The sequence below is a fragment of the Apium graveolens genome, chromosome 1 (genome assembly GCF_009905375.1).
Source record: "Apium graveolens cultivar Ventura chromosome 1, ASM990537v1, whole genome shotgun sequence".
NCBI lineage: Eukaryota > Viridiplantae > Streptophyta > Magnoliopsida > Apiales > Apiaceae > Apium > Apium graveolens.
Genome location: NC_133647.1, coordinates 107,828,905 through 107,849,767, shown reverse-complemented (window position 1 = coordinate 107,849,767; position 20,863 = coordinate 107,828,905). Strand labels below are relative to the sequence as shown.

General features: G+C 32.8%; 1 long non-coding RNA gene across 1 annotated transcript; it reads right to left on the bottom strand.

Annotated features, from left to right (window-relative positions):
* Window positions 1-231: 231 nt before the first annotated feature.
* Window positions 232-2,417, bottom strand: LOC141720371 (uncharacterized). The gene is made up of 3 exons (XR_012574280.1): window positions 2,207-2,417; window positions 538-722; window positions 232-453 (listed from the first exon to the last, which is right to left on the bottom strand). It is a non-coding gene; the product is annotated as an uncharacterized LOC141720371 (long non-coding RNA).
* Window positions 2,418-20,863: the final 18,446 nt, after the last annotated feature.

Sequence of the window (20,863 nt, the reverse complement as noted above, 5' to 3'; positions counted from 1 at the left end):
AATTGATAACAGATGTCTATTTGTAACAAACTGATATCTATAATACTTAATAACATCAGTTTTTTGTTTTAAGATTTTTTTGATGTAGTATTTAACATCGGTTTTTACTGATATTAATGGTCCACTAGAACTGATGTATTAAGTTTTGACAGACACAAGTACTGAAGTTTTGTACACTTTGATCGCTAATTCCTGACCATCAGATCTTGTAGCATGATAAACATTTGCCTGTTAAAATAAAAATTTATAAAAAAACGAAAAATGAGAGTCAAGGATAAAAACATGGAAGAAAAAGAGATTTGTCATTGTTATTACACACATCGCGTAAAATTTCACACAATTCACAAAAATGAAGCTCAATCAACGAGATAAACACTAAAATCCAAGAATTGAACCAAGATAGTGGTCCGTGTGGTTGAATGAATCGACGAGTGCAACAACATTTGATCGGACCTGATGACAAATTATAGTTTCATTAATTAGGTAAATAGGCTTGCTTCTAGCATAACCAAGATGATGAATAAAATTTATGTAAACCTGGGAATACAAATGTCTCAATTGAGTAAAGGCAAGTGCTGCCTGCTTTGGTGTAATGCTGGAAGTTGCAAAAAAGCTCGCTCTGGTGCTTGTGAAGTGTAGATAGCGCATAGACCTGACAAAGTACCTCTAGTATTTGTTTAATACATTTCCCATGAATGGGTTCTTTCAGTTTATCAATAAACCTGATCATGAACAAATCTTGATCAGATAATCGATCAACCATGAATGTGTCTAACTAAATATATTTCCACATATGACATCTCAAGAAAAAGTAATTCAAAAATACTTTATATTTCAACCATAAAACTGTAAGTCTCTCACAAATTTAATTAAGAACTTAGAACTACCACTCAAGAAATATTACATTTTTCTCTATATAATGCTCATCAGCTCATCCATGACTTATGTTGTGCACACACAAACACAAAAAATATAAATTTCTAACCAAGTAAGCTAGCAACAAAAGTTAGAAGTATTCACTTACTGCTGTGGCACTTGTGGTCAAAGACTTGAGCCCTGCGGTGCATGCATGAGCTTCTGGCAACATTGAGAAGTCATTGGTGTCTGTCACATCCTTGTACAACCAACTTAACAATTGACCAGCAAATCTAAAGGCATAGGCAGAAGCCAACAAAGGGAAGAGCTTGTGCTGCTGAGTTTTATAATCAATCACCTAAAGAAATAATGTAATGATTACATCCCCATAAATAATAAGTGTCAATTTGTACTCTTTATAAAAAATTGTAATAAAAACTAGGCTTATGTTTCAGTTTATCATCAATGCAAGTCTCAAAATGATACTTCACAATATTAAACAATCACTAAAAACAAGAATTGGAAGCACCAAACAGAACAGAAGCAACTTCTAAGCTTGAAATTTCTTCGTATCAGATGTTCACAAGTTGGGCAGCAGAATCACCAATCTTTTACATTAGTCAACCACCTAATAAGTAATAAGTTGCTAGTTATCCACGAAGTGTAAATGAATTGCAATTCACACCTAATCTCCTAGTTGATTATATCCTATAAATTACAATCAATATATATGTTACCAAGACTCAACAACTAAATTATTAGGTCTCTCACTTAAAAACTAAATACAGATGTATTCTAAGCTGCAAATATCTAGAACTTAAAATACGATAACTACACCAACAAGCTAAGAAAGCATTAAAATTCCACAAGCAATTGAATACATATATCATACCTCTTGAAGCAACAAACCATCCAAAGTATTATACACCCTGACCAAAGTCCCCTTAGTACTGGCAGTAGCAAGAAACTTGTCGTCATTGGTAAGTGCTAAACACACAATCCTGGAACCATGTGCCAAAATAAACCTGGTCTTCTCCAACCCATAAAAATGCTCAATTTTAACTTCCCCTTTCCTCAACCCCGAAACCCGAAACTGTCACCCGATAAACATAATAAAAGAAAATTGCATCAGCGAGCAACTTAAAACCCCACATCACAAAGACTACAAGTACTTAATTAGCTCAGAACTAAAACTTATAAAACATAACAAAGAATATTCATAAAAAGATTCAGATTCAATCCAAACCATGCAATTAATAAAGAAAAAATTAATAAAGAATATTCAAGTAATTAAAAAATTAGGGTTTTAAATTCAAACCCCCCAATTTGAAACTTGTTGTATAAATCTTACCCAGTTCAAGTTAACGTCATTCTTGAGGTTCTCGCCTATTTAAACCCCCGACTCCAAAATTTTCAACCTCTGGACTCGAAACCCCCAAATTGAAATCGAAGTTTTGACCTTGAAGCTTTGGTATTTGACCTCGAAGCTTGTAGAGGGCAGAGTTAGGGGAGTTATGCTCGTCGAAATCGAAGATTGTAGATCTTCATCAGCAATGAGTACACAGTTCTTGTTCTTCATCGGTCAAAAGAGTAGAGAGAGGAGAGAGAGAGAGAGAGAGAGAGAGAGGATGATGAGTGTTTTTTATTTTTGTTTTATGTTTTTAGATAAGGGATGGGGAGATTTGGATACTTAAAAAATTTGAAGTAAAAATTGGGGGAATTTTTAAGAGGGAATGAAATATTTGGCTAAGGGGGGAAATAGAAGAGGCGCGCTGAATTATTTTTTAAAACAGACTTACAACATCGGTTGGGCTAAAAAGTTGATGTCTATATTAACAAAAGACATCGGTTGATTAAAAACGATGACTAAAAAACCTTTTACATCGGCTCTAGGAGCACCCGATGTCTAAGAGGCGATGTCTATTCTACTTTTTCTAGTAGTGTCTTGCCGATAAATGAAAGGTTTTCGTTAGAAAAGTTGGTCAAATTGTATTTGGATGAGATTGTGATGCGTCACGGAGTTCCAGTATTTATCATGTCTGATAGAGACCCGAGGTTTAACTCGAGGTTTTGGCGACAATTTCATGATCATTTGGGAACTAAGCTGAAAATGAGTATGGCATATCATCCGCAAACTGACGGACAAAGTGAAAGGACAATACAGATGATCGAGGATATGTTGCAAACCTGTGCAATAGATTTCAAAGGAAATTGGGACGATCATTTTCCATTGATTGAGTTTTCCTATAACAACAATTATCATGCAAGTATTGGCATGCCGCCTTATGAAGCGTTGTATGGAAGAAAGTGCAGATCCCCTACATATTGGGATGAAGTTGGTGAGCGCAAATTAATTGGCCCAGAGCTAGTTCAACAAACAAAAGAAAATGTGGTAATGATTCGAAAAAGATTAATTGCTGGTCAAGATCGACAAACGAAGTATGCGAATCGAGAATGAAAAGATGTGCAATTCGAGCCTGGAGACAAAGTCTTGTTAAAGATATCTCCTTGGAAAGGTTTAACCAGATTTGGAAAGAAAGGGAATTTGAGTCCTAGGTTTATTGGACCATTCGAAGTACTGCGACAAGTTGGAAAAGTGGCCTATGAATTAGCGCTACCTCCGCAAATACCACATCTTCACAATTTATTTCATGTATCTCTTCTAAAGAAGTATAATGTTGATGCAAGCCATGTGATCGAATTGGTACCAGTGGAAATCCAACCAGATTTGTCTTATGTGGAACACCCAGTTCGAATCCTAGATCGGAAAGAGAGGACGCTTAGAAATAAAGTTGTACCTCTAGTTAGAGTGTTGTGGAGAAATCCATTAGTGGAAGAGTCAACTTGGGAATTAGAAATCGAAATGCAAGAAAAGTATCCCCATCTATTTGCTTAGACTAGATTCTGAGGATAGATTGTAACGATTGGGAATCTTGCGACATAATTAAATAAATAAAGTATGATTTCTATGGAGTGATTATAAATTATGTGATTAAGTATTGATTAATTGTCTTTATGGTATATTAGTATCTAGGAGCGTAGTTAGATGCGTTCCAATTTAAAGAGTCAGCTTAGGGGTTAAGCTGTGTTGTCGGGCCATCAGATAGAACAGAACCCGTCTTAAAAAGGGTTAAAGTGTTTAAATATGAAATATGTGTGTTTATGTGAAAATGAATGTTTGAGTAAGTATTACGTTCTAGTGACGTGTCGGTTGGTAAAGATAATTGTGAAGCATAATTGAAACGCTGAGCGTCGGGCCGTCAGGCAGAACGTGACCCGATACGCGAAAAGAGGAATAATATTAAAAAGGGGATATTGTATGGTCAAATATGAGTTATGATGTGTGAATATATGTGCTTGCTTGTTTGTATGCATGATTACGTGATCTGATAATTTTTAAACGGATTTAAGAGAATTATTTGATTTAAGAGAAGGATTATTGGACCTTTATGCATTTTTATAAAATTATTCGAGAATGGTCAAGGAATGAAATTTGTTTTGTTATCTCAATATAGTCCTAAAGACTTTCTAAAAGTGATAGACGGATTTATTTCATGATCGTTGCATTTTTTAATGATTTTATGGAATTAAAATGCTATTTTCAGCATAAACTTGTAAAATCCGTATTAAATCAACCGTTCACTCAAAAATTATTCCGAAAATATGGCTGGAAAGCTAATTTCGAATCCTATATTTTAAAATTGATATCTCTTCCATTTTCATCTTTTCTGAGATAGCTATATAATATTCAAATTCGTTTTGGGAATGAGAATAAAAGAAATGAGAAGTAAAAATCTATTTGTGGCATAATTACCATTTTACCCTTGCCATACCATTATAAAAAGCCGCCCACCCTTCTCTTTTTCTCCCCTTTTTCCCCCACTTCTCTTCTTTCTCTCTTTTTCCTCCCTCACTCCCGAGTTCTCTCTCTCTCGGCTCTCTCTCCATCTCTCTTCTCTCTCTTACATGCAACAGCAAAAACTAATACAAATTCAAAGATCTAATCATCTATAGCCTTCAATTTTGATATTCTACTCATACACCACTTGCATGTAAGTGTTTATATAAGTTTCATAGTTCCATCTCCTTGGTTGTGTTCAAGAAAATATAATTTCTTGATATATGATCATAAGAGAGTCTAAAGTGATTTTTGTGGTTTAAAACTCAAAGAGGAGACCCGTTATGGGCACTCTTAAGTTCGACCACCACCGACCGTGATCCAAGGAGAGCCGGTGGAATTTTAGGAGTGTGATTTACTTAGTGAAATGATGTGTTCTTGTGAAAGTAAAACTTGTATGTTTGATATTTGATTGATTCTTGAGTTTTGATGGTAAATGAAGTTTTATGTTTAGAAAATAGGAAATAAGGTTCACTGCTAAGTGATTTTGGTGTTTAGATGATTGAAAAGGGATGCACGTCATAAGAATCTATATGCATGTCACAAAAAGTCATTGCATGTCAATGTTCTAAGTTTCTTTTGGTCTTGAACCATTGTCAGGTTTAAATTTTTCTTAAAAATTATGAGGAAAGAATGATTTATGATATGTGATAGTATGAATGGTAGCATTAGAATGATTGCAAGTGATTTGATTTGGTTTTGTGCTAATGTTTGGTTCAAATTTGTGAAAATAAAAAGGAGAAGAACAGTTGTTTGCTTAAGATGTTTAAGGTATAAGAATCAAGGAACCTTTTTGTCTTGATTAAATAATTTTAGTTCAAATTTTTACTTCTTAAAAAAGGATTTTTGATTTTGATTCAAGTTTACAAAAGGGTTTTGATTTGAAGGTTTAAACTTGCTTCGGTTTCTATGAAAAAGGTTTGGGAGGATATATTTTGCCTTGAACTGGAGATTATAAATTATCTCTATCCTTGCATGTCAATTTGTAGTGTTGCATGTGTTGTTTCTTGAGGAATTCGAATGGAATAAGTTGAATTTATTGAAATTAAGATGGATTATGTGCTTAAAGTGTTACTTATGTGTTCCATGATAAATTGGAGTTAGATTTGGATGAAATAAGTATTGCATGTTAAGATGAGGGGTTGTATTTGACAAGATTAGAGTCTAAAAGCATTATTGGACCTCTTTTTTGTGTTATGTGATAAAGTCGAATGGTTTATGGTTATAAAAGTAATTAATTTGAATCCAATATCTTACCAAGTGAATGCATGTGAGATTTCTAAGAAATTATGTGGATTATTTGTTTGTTTTGGTTCGAAATAAGTGATGTAAAAAGGAGGTTTATGAGTCATCTTGATATGAGATTATGGATATGGTAACTCGAGTATAGAGTTTGAAATACAAGGATTAAATGCTATATGTTGTATTCGCATCGTAATGCGTGATTCGAAGTCTATATGGTTAAAAGTATACGAGTTATGGTATAGACATGTTGTGTGATTATAAATGAGTATATAAATACCCTTAGGGTATTGCGATTAAGGGAGAATGTTAAGCGTTCTGGGAACATCAAGTGGGAATCTAATTAAGGTTTTGGTTTTGATCGTAGATTCGGAGCGTGAGGGCATTCAGGCTAGGAAAGGGAAAAGTATACTAGGTGGCAGTAGTTCAACCTTTGTGAAACAGGAAAGCAAATTCAAGCAATAACTCTATTTACTTGTGTAAATGGTTATAAAGAGGATATTGTTCATGCCATGTAGAGTATTGAACTGTTAAAGTAATGTACCCCTGTTATTGATTCTTGAGATACCCTGTCATTGATCTTGTGAACTTGTTATTGATAAGCTTATTGATCCAACCCCCTTTGGTACCCCCTTTTTCCTATTCTAATTACTTGTTATACCATGAACTGTTGTAAACCCTATAAGTACCTTTATGAACCCCTTGTAATGATTCTTTATTCCTTGTTTACCTTATACTCTATTGATCCTTGAAACGGTTTTGATTTCCCTAACTTGAGTACCTTGTTATCATTCGATCAAGATCCCTAGAATTGAACTTTGCTTATCCTTGATTCATTTCCTTAACTTTGAATTCTTGAAATTGAACTTAAGAACGAGTTTCGACATGAAAGATTCTGAATGATTTCATATTCTTGGTAATGATAAAATGAATTTAGTAAAACTCTTCTTTTCCAACACAAGGTTTTCCAAATGAATTCCTGATGGATTGGATTGAGACGTAAGAGACTAGTGGGACCAGTCCAGTCATATAAAGAGGCTAGCGGGGCTAGTCCAGTTAAGGCTGAAATTATGCCATAGGTACCTTAAAGACCGGATGGAGGTCGGTACGGGCTGATCACCCGTATTAATATGAATTGAAAGTTAAAGTAGTCCAATCAAGGGTTCCATAATTATTGAAATTTTATTCGGTGAATGATTCTTTGAAAATGAAATGGTATATAATGCTTTGAAAAGAGTTGATTGTGATATTGATTAGCTTACAGCTTGTGAACCCTGATTTTGATTCTGTTATCAATCGTATAATTAATCCCCAATGATGAAAAGATTCCCGCTTTCCATTTGAAAGATCAATTGTGATCCTGTTAATGATTTGTGATGAATGTCGGCTTTCACCCAATCTTGAGCCTTATTCCTTGGAAGCCCAAAGCTTTTTCTTCATACTCCTTTCATAGCCCAAAAGATAGAAATCTGCCACCTAGAAATGATTAAGTAGAATGCCCTGAGATCAGTGATGTATATTATGCATTTTTTATCGTAGAACTGTTTTCTAGTTACTTGCTGAGTTTTATACTCATATGTTTTGTTTAATCTAACCATGGCAGTTAAGCAAGAAGATGGCCAGGCTTAGGCGCACTGCTCGTAAGAGCGTACCTGGTGGTCCCTACCGTGTTGAAAGCTTCCGGTTGCCAGATCAGGTAGTACAGGTTTTGAGTGAGCAAGCGCTTAGCCGAAAAGTTGTAAAGATACAATAGGTTATCTGTCGGTTCCATGTCGGAACGATTATGTAAATTTGGTTTATGCTTATTTAATTTCATAGATTAGAGGTATGTGGGTCCTCATATCCTAACCCCGAGATTGAGGGCGTCACAGTGATCATCCATCGGGAGTCTTTCTGCCACTTGACTCTATTTCACTTGTACAAAATTACAAGACATCTTATATTTACAATTAGCCAACCTATTATGTACATCAATCTAGCAGTCATCATGACTTATAAAATCCTACATCATCTACTCACTAAAACATGTTGTTTGCAGAAATGTGCTACAAAACTTATTGTTACATAAGCTGCACTCTCGATGGATGTTCAGTTATCATCCGTCGAGACTATATGGTTCATCCGTTGGGACTATTTTAGAACATCCGTTGAGAGCTACAAAATTCACTAAGTTAGATCTACTAAGGTGTTTTGTTTAACTTATCATCAAGTTCACAACTTATTCCTAACACTAGTTCAATATTAAAGGCCAATATAGTGCATTAGGTACCTTATTACCGGAATGGAGGTCAATACGGGCTGATCACCCATATTATGTTCAAAGGATGGATAATCTACTCGAAACTATTGATTTTATAGAAGTAAAGGTACAGGACTTACTTGTGCTTTAAACACAATTTCAATAACGTGTTATAATTTAACTTTTCAAAAGTTATTTTAAAACTTTCCAGAAATTTGATGGAAACCTACTCGTGAAAGATTTATTCAAAACAAACACTTGATTCTTCCAGAATCTTGGTCTTGAACCCTTAAAACCTTATAGCAAAGAGATAGAAGTAATTCCATTTAGTTACTTCTAATTTCTATTACTTTGAATTATTTTATTAGTTACTTGGTGAGCCTTCTAGCTCATATTATTTGTGTTGATCTAACCTTGGCAGTTAAGCAAGAAGATGGCCATACTTAGGTGCACCGCTCGTAAAAGTTTCTATAACGGTCCCTTTCGTACCATTAGGTTTCAAGTTCCAGATCAGGTAGCGGTCGGATGTGAGGAATCATTGGATTTTTTTGGGAATGTAAACTTTGAGTCCATATACAACTGGGTTATTTGGAAATTCCAAATCAGAATTGTAATTTCTCATATTTTAAAAAGGGTTGTAAGAATATTTATTATTCTGGTTGGTAGTTATAATCTTGTCTCATACTTTATCATGTATCAGTCCTTGTAGATTTTGGGGTTTATTATACTTTTGTTATTGCATTTTTTTATTATTATATAGGTGTTGTGGGTCCTCATTCCTAACCCCGAATTTAAGGGCGTCACAAGTTGGTATCAAAACTACATGATTTAGTCCTTGAGATAAGTTAGGATGAAAAGGTTTTAGGTTAAATTGATAGTATAATAGAGTGTTCGACTCATACAGAGATAAGTACAGACTATTGACATTAGTCAAGAGAATTAAGTTAGAGTATGAAGTATGTCATTTTAGATTTGAGATAACCCTAATGTTATTTCTTGGTTGCATGTTTTATGTTTGATCTCAAGATCCAAGTAGCGTTACCGATGGTAGTGATACTGTTTCTCTTGTACATTAATTCCGATTCTGAGGAGGATCCATCCGAGAATACAACAACCCCTATTCATGTTTCACCAATGGTGCCACCACCTGAACCCATACATGTTAGGGCAGATTCTCCAGCTCCCATGCCTGAGTCCCTAGTTCCTGCTAGGGCCACTACCTTTCCTATTCCTGCCCATGTTAGTGATGATTTGGCCCAAGATCGTGACTTTGTGTTCGCTCGTATACCTGAGTTGAGTGCCCTTGTGGATATGACGGCTTATGAGTACCGCCAGAGGATGATGGTTCCAGAGCCAGAGTGGGGAGTTCGTATTGGGATGGTTGAGCATATTGCGCATAGATGTTTGGAGGAGGTTCTTTGTTCTAATAATGCTAATACTGAGTCCCGCAGAGTTCATAAGCTTTTGAGGTGGATTCTTTCAGTGTTGAAGGAGATCCTTGATCGTGATATCTAGATTTGGATGTTAGTTATAGATGGGACATCTATTGGAGCCCACAATATGTTGTTGTTTTTAGCCGGTAGGTTTGGGTTACTTAGTCAGATGCCGGGTTTCCCATAATGTTTGTGGTTTGTTTCCAGTTTATAGCGGTTTTTATATTACTAGTAGTTAGGTAGAAGTTAGTGCAATATCCTGTGTTTTTAAATTAGTGTGAGTTTATAAATGATTTACGGGATTGTTTAATGATTTTTCTAATTAATTATTAATTATTTATGTTTATTCAAAATCCCACAACTTCAACCGTGTGGGGAAACTACAAATCGAAATATTTCCGAAAAATGATTTCTAGACTATGTTGATAATTCCGAGCACTTTTTGTGTTTGGACTTTTTCAATCCGGAGTACGGTTTTATTAGCAAAGATTTCGGGTCAGTTTTGCGGGTATTAAAATATTATTTTATTATCTTGATATACGTGCAATCTGGATAGTATCGTTATTCGAGATATTTTGATTAAAATATTATCTTATCTTCGCGTAAGACATGCAACCAAAAGCACTAAGACCAAGAATGTATTGTAAAAAGTCTGGTTTTGATGTTTATCCTAAAATGGGGACCGTTTGGATCAGTTTTTATTTATTCTTAGCTATTAAGTATTGGAGTTTTATATCGACATAATCCAACGGGGTCCTAATTTCTCGTATATATAAATGGCCTTCACTGGGCCTTATTTTATACAGATAAACATAATTATACAATAAATTTTTTTAATTATCCAGAGAAACGAACTATGTTCTTCGTGTTCTTCGCAATCGAACAAGGATTTGAAGACGTTATTGGAATCCGATGAAGGCGTATGAATAGTCAAATCGAAGCTCTCGACGAGACGATCATATCCGTATCAAATCTTCGAATTAAGTTAATTATTTTTCAATTTTGTAGTTTCATATTCTTCTTTTAAAATCGGTTTTTTGATTTCAAGCAATTGTTTGAATGATTTGATGTTATAATATGATTATTGAGTTCCTGAAGACCATTTTGGTATATAAACTTCATGATTTTGGTGTTGTTTTGATTCAAACCGAATTTCCAGTTTTTGTCCAAATTTTAATTCGAATTTCTGAGTTATTCTGTGATTTGTGATTGATTTTGAATACGTGGATAGATTATACATGAATAGAGCTTTAATTTCAGATGTTAAACGTTCGATTTAGTTTAAAAATGAGTAAATTTAGTCGTTGGCCGGAAAACAGGGGATGGTGATCGGTTTTTGATTGGAAAATGAATTCTCGGGATGTTCTTGATGTTCAAAGTATTCAGGAAGGTTGAGGAGAAGTAGTAGATCAAGTGGGCATCAAGAATAAGTCATTTTGGTGCAAATTTGACCTCGTCCGAGTTTGTTCCAGCCGGCCGAAAACTGGGAATTCCCTGGAACCAGTGGAACTCCGACCACCTTCAAACCCCGACCCGTTTAGTTCTTCTTGACCCGGTTCCTGAACTAATTGCAACCCGCTTTTGATTCGTTTTCCCCAAATCAATTTCCAGTAATCTATTTTTACAGTTTTTTTAAAAATAATTCAAAATTCTATTTTAATTCTAAAAAAATTCATTTTTAATTTAAAAGTAATTTTGTTAATTATTTTAAATAATCAACTGATTTATGTTTAAATTCAGAAAATTATTTTCTTTGCTTATTTTCGGAAATACAAATTTGATGTAATTATTTATAATTTATTTTAGTTAATTATTTATTAATTTAATTAATTGATTAATTAATTTAATTAATTAATTAAATCTGTAAATGGTTAAATAAAATGTAATTATTTATTATTAAGTCAAATAATGATTTAAAAATCATTTTGAGCTTTTAAAATTTATATAAAGGTATTTAAAATTCAATTAATATTATTAATAATTGAATTATTCTTATTTTATTCGTAATAAATAAACCTTTTATCCGTTTAATACGAAACGAACGCGTCTAGACTCAGAAAAATATTCTGCTTCCATTAAAAATACTTTCGAGACATAAAATCTTTTTTTCGAAAGGTCTCTTAATTTTGTAAACATTTCAGAGTCGCGTAAAATATCAAAGAGTTGTATTTCGACTCGATTTCAATTTTAAATGTACCGAGTCGAATGTTGTGAAAAATTGAGTTATATATTATATGAATTATGTGATATGTGGAATAGGTGTTTACATGTTGTACAAATTATGCGCTGGTAAGAGTTTCAGAAAACTGGTTTAATCGTATCTTCTGATCCATAATTAGGATTCAGACGAAATGAAAATTGATTAGAACCTTATATTGTGATATTTTGTAATAAAATGATTGTGTCAGAAATTTGAGTATAGGTCATTGGATATGCATAATGTGATTATATATGATCTGATAATGTATTAATTATATGAAGTATACGTTTATTTCTTGTGTTAAGAACGTGATAGGTGAATTGAGTAACATAATGTAGTGTCCAGATTGATGTTGGATTTCAGTTTGATTGATTGATTGTTGATTGAAATAAAATAACAGGGGGATAACATAATAACCCGGCGAGATAATATCAGATTTTCAATATGAATTGTACAAACGTTGGTTTATAGAACATTGTGTTTAAAATGGTGTGACTGTAAGATAAAGTCAAGGCATGGGTATGTGTTAACTGATAATTGGTAAGCCAGAAGGATTATATGAGTTAAGTTTTAATTACGTGTTAAGTGTTTATCGAGATACGAGATATGTATATACGAAGGGGTATAAATATGGGGTTTGATAGTTATAAGTTAAATTCGGTAGACTGTTTAGTGATTATAGTATTATGTTATTCTCGTAAAGGATCTGGACAAGACGTGCAATGTGGACGACGTATAGAAGGTCAAATGATGTCGCAAAGCGAATAAGGAACAAGTCAATAAAGCATCATTGTTCTATACGTAGACGATAGTCAGAGGTTATCGGGGAGTTGATATGCATAGATTGTGAGGCATGAAGTATGAGATGGAGTTGTGAGTTGAGAATTGAATTTAAGGCAAGTTTCCTAAATTCCCTTCTCATAAATGTTGCATAAATTGTGATGTTTCTTTCAAAATTATGGTATCATGTTTATACTGTGAAATATATCTATAAACCTTTACTTCTGAAAATGAAAACCATGATTCCTTTCTACCTTCACGTTCTGAAAAGCAAAACATCTTATCATATCCTATGAACACATACCCTACGATACGATACCACTTCAAAATTATCAGATACCTTTCTTTAAAAAAATACACACTCCTGAATACTTGATTTCATTTCATGAATGCCAAACTTTTGTTATTACAAGGTTGAAACTCTTGTCGTATGTGATTTATTATCAAATGCAAATGTTATTTTTAGTTAAATATTTTATAACTGGTGATTATGATCATGTTTATGGAAATGAATTTTTTTATTGAACTGAATTATTATAATTGGATTATTGTCATAAAATAGGTGGACCAGATTCGTGGTCAAATGTAGCCAATGCGTGCCTTGGATCCAATATAGAGAACATGGCTGTATGCCATGTTCGGGGTTAGTGTGTCACTGATCAGCACCCTAACCTTTGGTTTTTAGTCAAAATGAGATAAGTCCAATTCAATAATTCCTCTGAATGATTGAATTTCCGGTTTTCATTTGATGCAAATACTACTCTAAGATTGTGAACTCTTGTTAAACTATTTCAAATTGTTATTGCTATATTGGTACTTGTTGAGCATTGTTGCTCACCCTTGCTTTTCCTATACCTATTTCAGAAATGCTTAAAGATGAGTTGCTCAAGTTCGATAGCGGCTAAGGCTGTGTGAAGAGTATGAGTGGTTAAGTTATCCAGAGGTCAAAGAAAGGTATCCATGGAAATTGATAAAGAAGGTTCGAGTTAGAAAGGTTTATTGAGATTCAGTTTTAAATCAGGTTTGTAAATAAAGTAGCATTGATTCTTCTTGTCGAAGATGACTTGAACTTGTAAAAGATGTTATTTATTAATCGTGGTTGATTCTAATTTCAATGTTGTAACCTGTATACGATCCTGCTTATAGGGGGTTAAAATGTTTTCTTTTGAATTCTTTTCAAATGTCCAGGTTTTAAATTTTTTGGTTTTTATTATCTTTTCAAAAATACAGGTTTTTAAAAGAGTTTTAAAAGTGATTTTCATGTGATGACGTCAAATCCAATCCCCCGGATTTGAGGGACCTCACAGTTGGTATCAGAGCTACGGGTTATAAGTTATTAAAATTGGAATATAGGTTGTAGTAATAAGTTTAATATAGGTATAGTAAGACTATCTGGAAATAGTCTATAGATGTGAGAGTAATAAAATTAAGTTAGACGATTAAGTTGGGAAGTTAGATGGTTAAGTTGAGAATGTGAGAAGATTAAGTCGCGAATGTTAGATAGTGAAGTTGTGAATGTTAAACGCTTAAGTTAAGTGTCTATAATTATAGAGATTGTGATTCCTAATTCTAGATATTCCAGTATCTAGTAAGTGAATCAAATTAGATTAATAGTATTTTGAGAAGGGTCAGAGTAAGACCTAATTGAAGAACTTTGATAGTGAGCAGTTGAATTAAAATTTGTAAAGATTTTTGTATGGCCTAGAAAGTCCTAGTAACATTGAAAAATTGGAAAGTTGTTTATTGTTCTGCTCAAGATATAAAGAGTAGACGTACAGATATGAATGTAAGTTGAGTCTGAGTGAGAAGTTCTGTATACAGATGAATGAGAAATGTATGATAAAATGTGTGTAGAGTTGAGTTCAATTGCTAGAGGTAACATCTGTGAATATATTAGAATATTAGTTCTCGATGGCGAAGATTGGGCAAAGCTAGATATGACATCAGGTTGTGTCAAGCTAAATGGGTCTTCAGATGGTATCAAGGTGGACCAAACTTTCTGCGAACAATAACGATGATGAAATCTTACGAGGAAATTATGAGTTAACGTTAATCAATTATCAACAATGCGGAGAAGAGGATATGCAGTAAACAATGATTTGTTGAAGCAGAGATTGAGAAGACCTTGGCAATCCCTTTCTTTGACTAAAGGTTATTTTGATTGTTTCCTTCATCAGTGAAATATTATTATACTTATTCTACAAAAGTTTTGATAAATAAGATCTTCTATATCTTGAATGATGAGATAACAATGGTATTGATTCCTTGTGTGAATTGGGAAACAAAGATGTGTGATAAAGGCTTGATTATGAAAAGCCAATGATTTTCAATTTCTTGAAGGATTCTCTTGATATTTCTTTAATCCGATTAGGATGAACAACCCTAATTATAGGGGGACACAAGGTATACCTGTATGTGTGATAGGAGTTGGATGGGATGCCATCACTTGTGTGTGTTGTGACTACAAGAAGGTTAACAACCTTTAGTAGTGTCTTAAATTAGACACGCAACACCAAGTTCGTTTGATCATATTGATCTCTCATTCATTCTTTTATTCAAATAGAATCTATCCTAAAGACATCTTGTCCTTTGATCAAAATTCTGAAAGATTGATTCAGGGAATTGAACTCTCCATTTACAAAAGTTTTAAAATTCTCATTCCTTTAAATATGGAGGTATGCCAAGGTTGATAAAAAGCGCTTAACGATATGATGTTGCGACACGCGTAGTAGAAATTTTTTATATACGTTTTAGTTCTCTTTGTTGATTCCGGGGACGGAATCCTTACAAGGGGGTAGGATGTGATATCCTGGGTTTTAAATTAGTGTGAGTCTATAAATGATTTGCGGTATTATTTAATGAATTTTTTAATTAATTCGTAATTATTTGTGATTATTCGGAAACCCGCAACTTCAACGGTGTGGGGAAACTATAAACCGAAATATTTCTGAAAAATGATTTCTAGACTAATTTGGTAATTCTGAGCACTTTTCGTGTTTGGACTTTTTTGATCCGGAGTACGGTTTTATTTGCAAAGATTCCCGGTCGGTTTTGCTAATATTAAAATATTATTTTATTATCTCGATATACGTGCAATCTATATAATATTGTTATTCAAGATATTTTGATTAAAATACTATCTTATCTTCTTGTAATACGTGCAACCAAAAGCGCTGAGACCAAGACTGTAATGTAAAAAGCCTGATTTTGATGTTTATCCTAAAACGGGGACCTTTTGGATCAATTTTTATTTATTCTTAGCTGTTAAGTATTGGAGTTTTATATCCGACATGATCCAACCGGGTCCTAATTTCTCGTAAATATAAATAGCCTTCACCAGGCCTTATTTTATACAGATAAACATAATTGTACAGTAAAATTTTATAATTATACAGCGAAAAGAACCGCGTTCTTCGTGTTCTTCGTAATCGAACGAGGATTTGAAGACGTTATTGGAATCCGATGGAGGCGTATGAATAGTCAAATCAAAGCTCTTGACGAGACGATCGTATTCGTATCAAAATCTTCGAATAAGGTTAATTATTTTTCAATTTCATATTTTCATATTTTTCTTTTAAATTCGGTTTTTTGATTTCAAGCAATTGTTTGAATGATTTGATGTTAGAATATGATTATATAGTTCCTGATGATCATCTTGGTATATAAACTTCATGATTTTGGTGTTATTTTGATTAAAACCGAATTTCGAGTTTTTGTCCAAATTTTAATTCGAAATTCTGAGTTATTCTGTGATTTGTGATTGATTTTGAACACGTGGTTAGATTATACATGAATAGAGCTTTAATTTGAGATGTGAAATGTTCGATTTGGTTTAAAAATGAGTAAAATCAGTTGTTGGCCGGAAAACAGAGGATGGTGATCGGTTTTTGATCGGGAAATGAATTCCCATGATGTTCTTGATGTTCTGAGTATTTAGGAAGGTTAAGGAGAAGTAGTAGACCAATTGGGCATCAAGAATCAGTCATTTTGGTGCAGATTTTACCTTGTCAGACTTCGTTCCAGCTGGCCGGAAACTGGGAATTCCCAGAAACTGGTGGAACTCCGGCCAACTTCAAACCCTGACCCGTTTAGTTCTTCCTGACCCGGTACCTGACCAAATTGTAACCCGCTTTTGATTCCTTTTCCCCATATCAATTTCCAAAAATATGTTTTTACAAATTTTCTTTTAAAAATAATTCAAAATTCTATTTTAATCTTTTTAAAAATTCATTTTTAATTTAAAAGTAATTTAGTTAATTATTTTTAATAATTAACTTAATTATTTTTAAATTCAGAAAATTACTTTCTGTTATTATTTTCAGAAATCCAAATTTGATTTAATTATATATAATTTATTTTAGTTAATTATTTATTGATTTAATTAATTAATTATTTTAATTAATTAATTAAATATGTAAATTGTTAAATAAAATATATTTATTTATAATTAAGTCAAATAATGATTTAAAAATCATTTTGAGCTTTTAAAAGTTATATAAAGTTATTTAAAATTTAATTAATTTTATTATTAATTGAATTATTCTTATTTTATTCATAATAAATAGACCTTTTATCCGTTTAATACGAAACAAATGCGTCTAGATTCAGAAAAATATTCCGCTTCCATTAAAAATACTTTCGAGACATAAAATCTTTTTTTCGAAAGGTCGCTTGATTTTGTAAATATTTCTGAGTCGCGTAAAATATCAAAGAGTTATATTTTGACTCGATTTCAGTTTTAAATGTACCGAGTCGAATGTTGTGAGAAATTGAGTTATATATTATATGAATTATGTGATATGTGTAATTGGTGTTTACATGCTGTACAAATTATGCGCTGGTAAGAGTTTCAGAAAACTGGTTTAATCGTATCTTCTGATCCATAATTAGGATTCAAACGAAATGAAAAGTGATTAGAACCTTATATTGTCTATTTTGATATTTTGTAATAAAATGATTGAGTCAGAAATTTGAGTACAGGTCATTGGATATGCATAATGTGATTATATGTGATCTGATAATGTATTAATTGATGATTATATAAAGTATACATTTATTTCTTGTGTTAAGAACGTGATAAGTGAATTGAGTAACATAATGTAGTGTCCAGATTGATGTCGGAATTCAGTTTGATTGATTGATTGTTGATTGAAATAGAATAACAGGGGATAATATAATAACCCGACGAGATAATATCAGATTTTTGATATGAATTGTACAAACGTTGGTTTATAGAACATTGTGTCTAAAATGGTGTGACTGTAAGATAAAGTCAAGGCATGAGTATGTGTTAACTAATAATTGGTAAGCCAGAAGGATTATATGAGTTGAGTTTTAATTATGTGTTAAGTGTTTATCGAGATACGTGATATGTATATGCGAAGGGGTATAAATATGGGGTCTGATAGTTATAAGTTAAAGTCGGTAGACTATTTAGTGATTATAGTATTATCTTATTCTCGTAAAGGATCTGGGCAAGACATTCAATGTGGACGACGTACAGAAGGTCAAATGATGTCGCTAAGCGAATAAGGAACAAGTCAAGAAAGCAACGATGTGCTATAAATAGACGGTAGTCAGAGGTTATCGGGGAGTTGATATGCATAGATTGTGAAGTATGAAGTATGAGATTAAGTTGTGACTTGAGAATTAATTTTAAGGCAAGTTTCATAAATTCCTTTTTCATAAATGTTGCATAAATTAAGATGTTTCTTTCAAAATTATGGTATCATGTTTATACTATGAAATACATCTGGTAAACCTTTACTTCTGAAAATGAAAACCATGATTCCTTTCTACCTTCACATTTTGAAAAGCAAAACATCTTATCATATCCTATGAACACATACCCTACGATACGATACCACTTCAAAATCATCAGATACCTTTCATTAAACAAATACACACTCCTGAATACTTGATTTCATTTCATGAATACTAAACTTTTGTTATTAAAAGGTTGAAACTCTTGTCATATGTGATTTGATTATCAAATGGAAATGTTATTTTTAGTTAAATGTTTAATAACTGTTGATTATGATCCTGTTTATGGAAATGAATGTTTTTATTGAACTGAATTATTAGAATTTGATTGTTTTTATAAAATATGTGGACCAGATTCGTGGTCAGACCAGATTCATGGTCAAATGTAGGCCAATGCGTGCCTTGGATCCAATATAGAGAACATGGTTGTATGCCATGTTCGGGTTTAGTGCGTGACTGATCAGCAGTCTAACCTTTGGTTTTTAGTCAAAATGAGATAAGTCCAATTCAATAATTCCTCTGAATGATTGAATTTCCAGTTTTCATTTGATGCAAATACTACCCTGAGATTGTGAACTCTTCTTAAACTATTTAAAATTGTTGTTGCTATATTGGTACTTGCTGAGCATTGTTGCTCACCCTTGCTTTTCCTATTCCTATTTCAGAAAGGCTTAAAGATGAGTTGCTCAAGTTCGATAGCGGCTAAGGCTGTGTGAAGAGTATGAGTGGTTAAGTTATCAAAAGGTCAAAGAAGGTATCCGTGGAAATTGATAAAGGAGGTTTGAGTTAGAAAGATTTATTGAGATTCAATTGTAAATCAGGTTTATAAAAAAAGTAGTTATGATTCTTCTTGTCGAAGATGACTTGAAGTTGTAAAAGTTGTTGTTTAGTAATATTGGTTGATTCTAATTTCAATGTTGTAACCTATATACGATCCTGTTTATAGGGGGTTAAAAAAATGTTTTCTTTTTAATTCTTTTCAAATGTACAGGTTTTAAATTCTTTGGTTTTTATTATCTTTTCAAAAATACAGGATTTCAAAAGAGTTTTAAAAGTGATTTTTTGGTGATGACGTCAAATCCTGACCCCCGGATTTGAGGGACATCACAGTCAGGGGCAAATAGAAGATATTTTCTAGTTTTTCACATATTTAACCCTACTCCTATTCTTGTACTTTAATTACAGAACTCGTTGTTGTATTTTGAAACTTGAATTATCTATCTATGTATCTTTGTGTACCCTTTACCGTCCCTTTACTTTCATAACTGTGTACATATTTTGTTTAGTATTCTTGTACAATACCTCTGCTTAATATCTTTGCAATAAAATTTCCTAATCTTTTGTCATGCGAGTACCCTACCCGATGAGCGAATTATCTAGTAATAGGGATGGATGTGCAAAATGTTAAAATTTGAGAAGAGGGTCTGATAAATTATTAGTATGAAAGATTTTTTATTTGGAATGAATGTCATGCTATCATGTTGCTAAATAATTGCTTGTCAGATTTGTAAAATGGCTACCCCACCAATCAACCCTGATGAAGAAAATCAAAACTAGAACCAAGAACCAAGAACCACGACAACCCTGTGATGAACCAACTTCTTCAATGTTGACAATAACAAACAGTTGCACTTGCTGCTCAGCAACCCCCTGCACCCAAAATTGGTAATTTTAAAACCTTTTAGCTTGTTCATCCTGCAAAGTTCATATGTATAGTTGATCCAATTAAAGATAAATCTTGGATAAAGGAAATGGAAAAAGCGTGTTAGGTCCGTAATCAACCGTAGAGGGGGGGGGGTGAATACAGTGTTTACAAACAATTCGATAAAGCTTTAACAAAATCAACAATTTTTATATTAATCTGATAAAAATTGTTACACAAGTACTCTCTCAAAGGATGAATAATTATCCTTGAGAGTTGTTAGGTTATCTGAAAGAGTAAACCAAATCAGTGCTTATATAGTGCACAATTACACAATCAATAAGGAATCCTATTCTATTACAATAAGGAAACCTAAAACATATTCATGTATGATTGCTTTTGATATAAAGTCCTTCACCACCTTGAATTCTATAATCCTTTTCCTTCTAGAATATCTACTGAAGTGACTAACACCTGATGACATCAAATGCTGATCATCAAGTACTGATAAATAAGTACCGATGATGTCACATTCAGTAAGTACTGATATTAAGTCCTGATAGTTTATATCCTGATATCATCAATTATATCTAACAATCTCCCCCAACTTGTGCATAATGTAATTATGTACAAGTTCTAATTGATGTTGTCAAAACTATCTAAATGCAGAAATCAAATAAACATATACAATCTTATAGACAATGATTATCAGACTTTATTCTTCATTCTGAACTCTAACACACTCTGTAGCTTCTTCTGTTAGGGTTTATACTGAACTATTCGTTTAAAGTATATACTATTATAATAATCA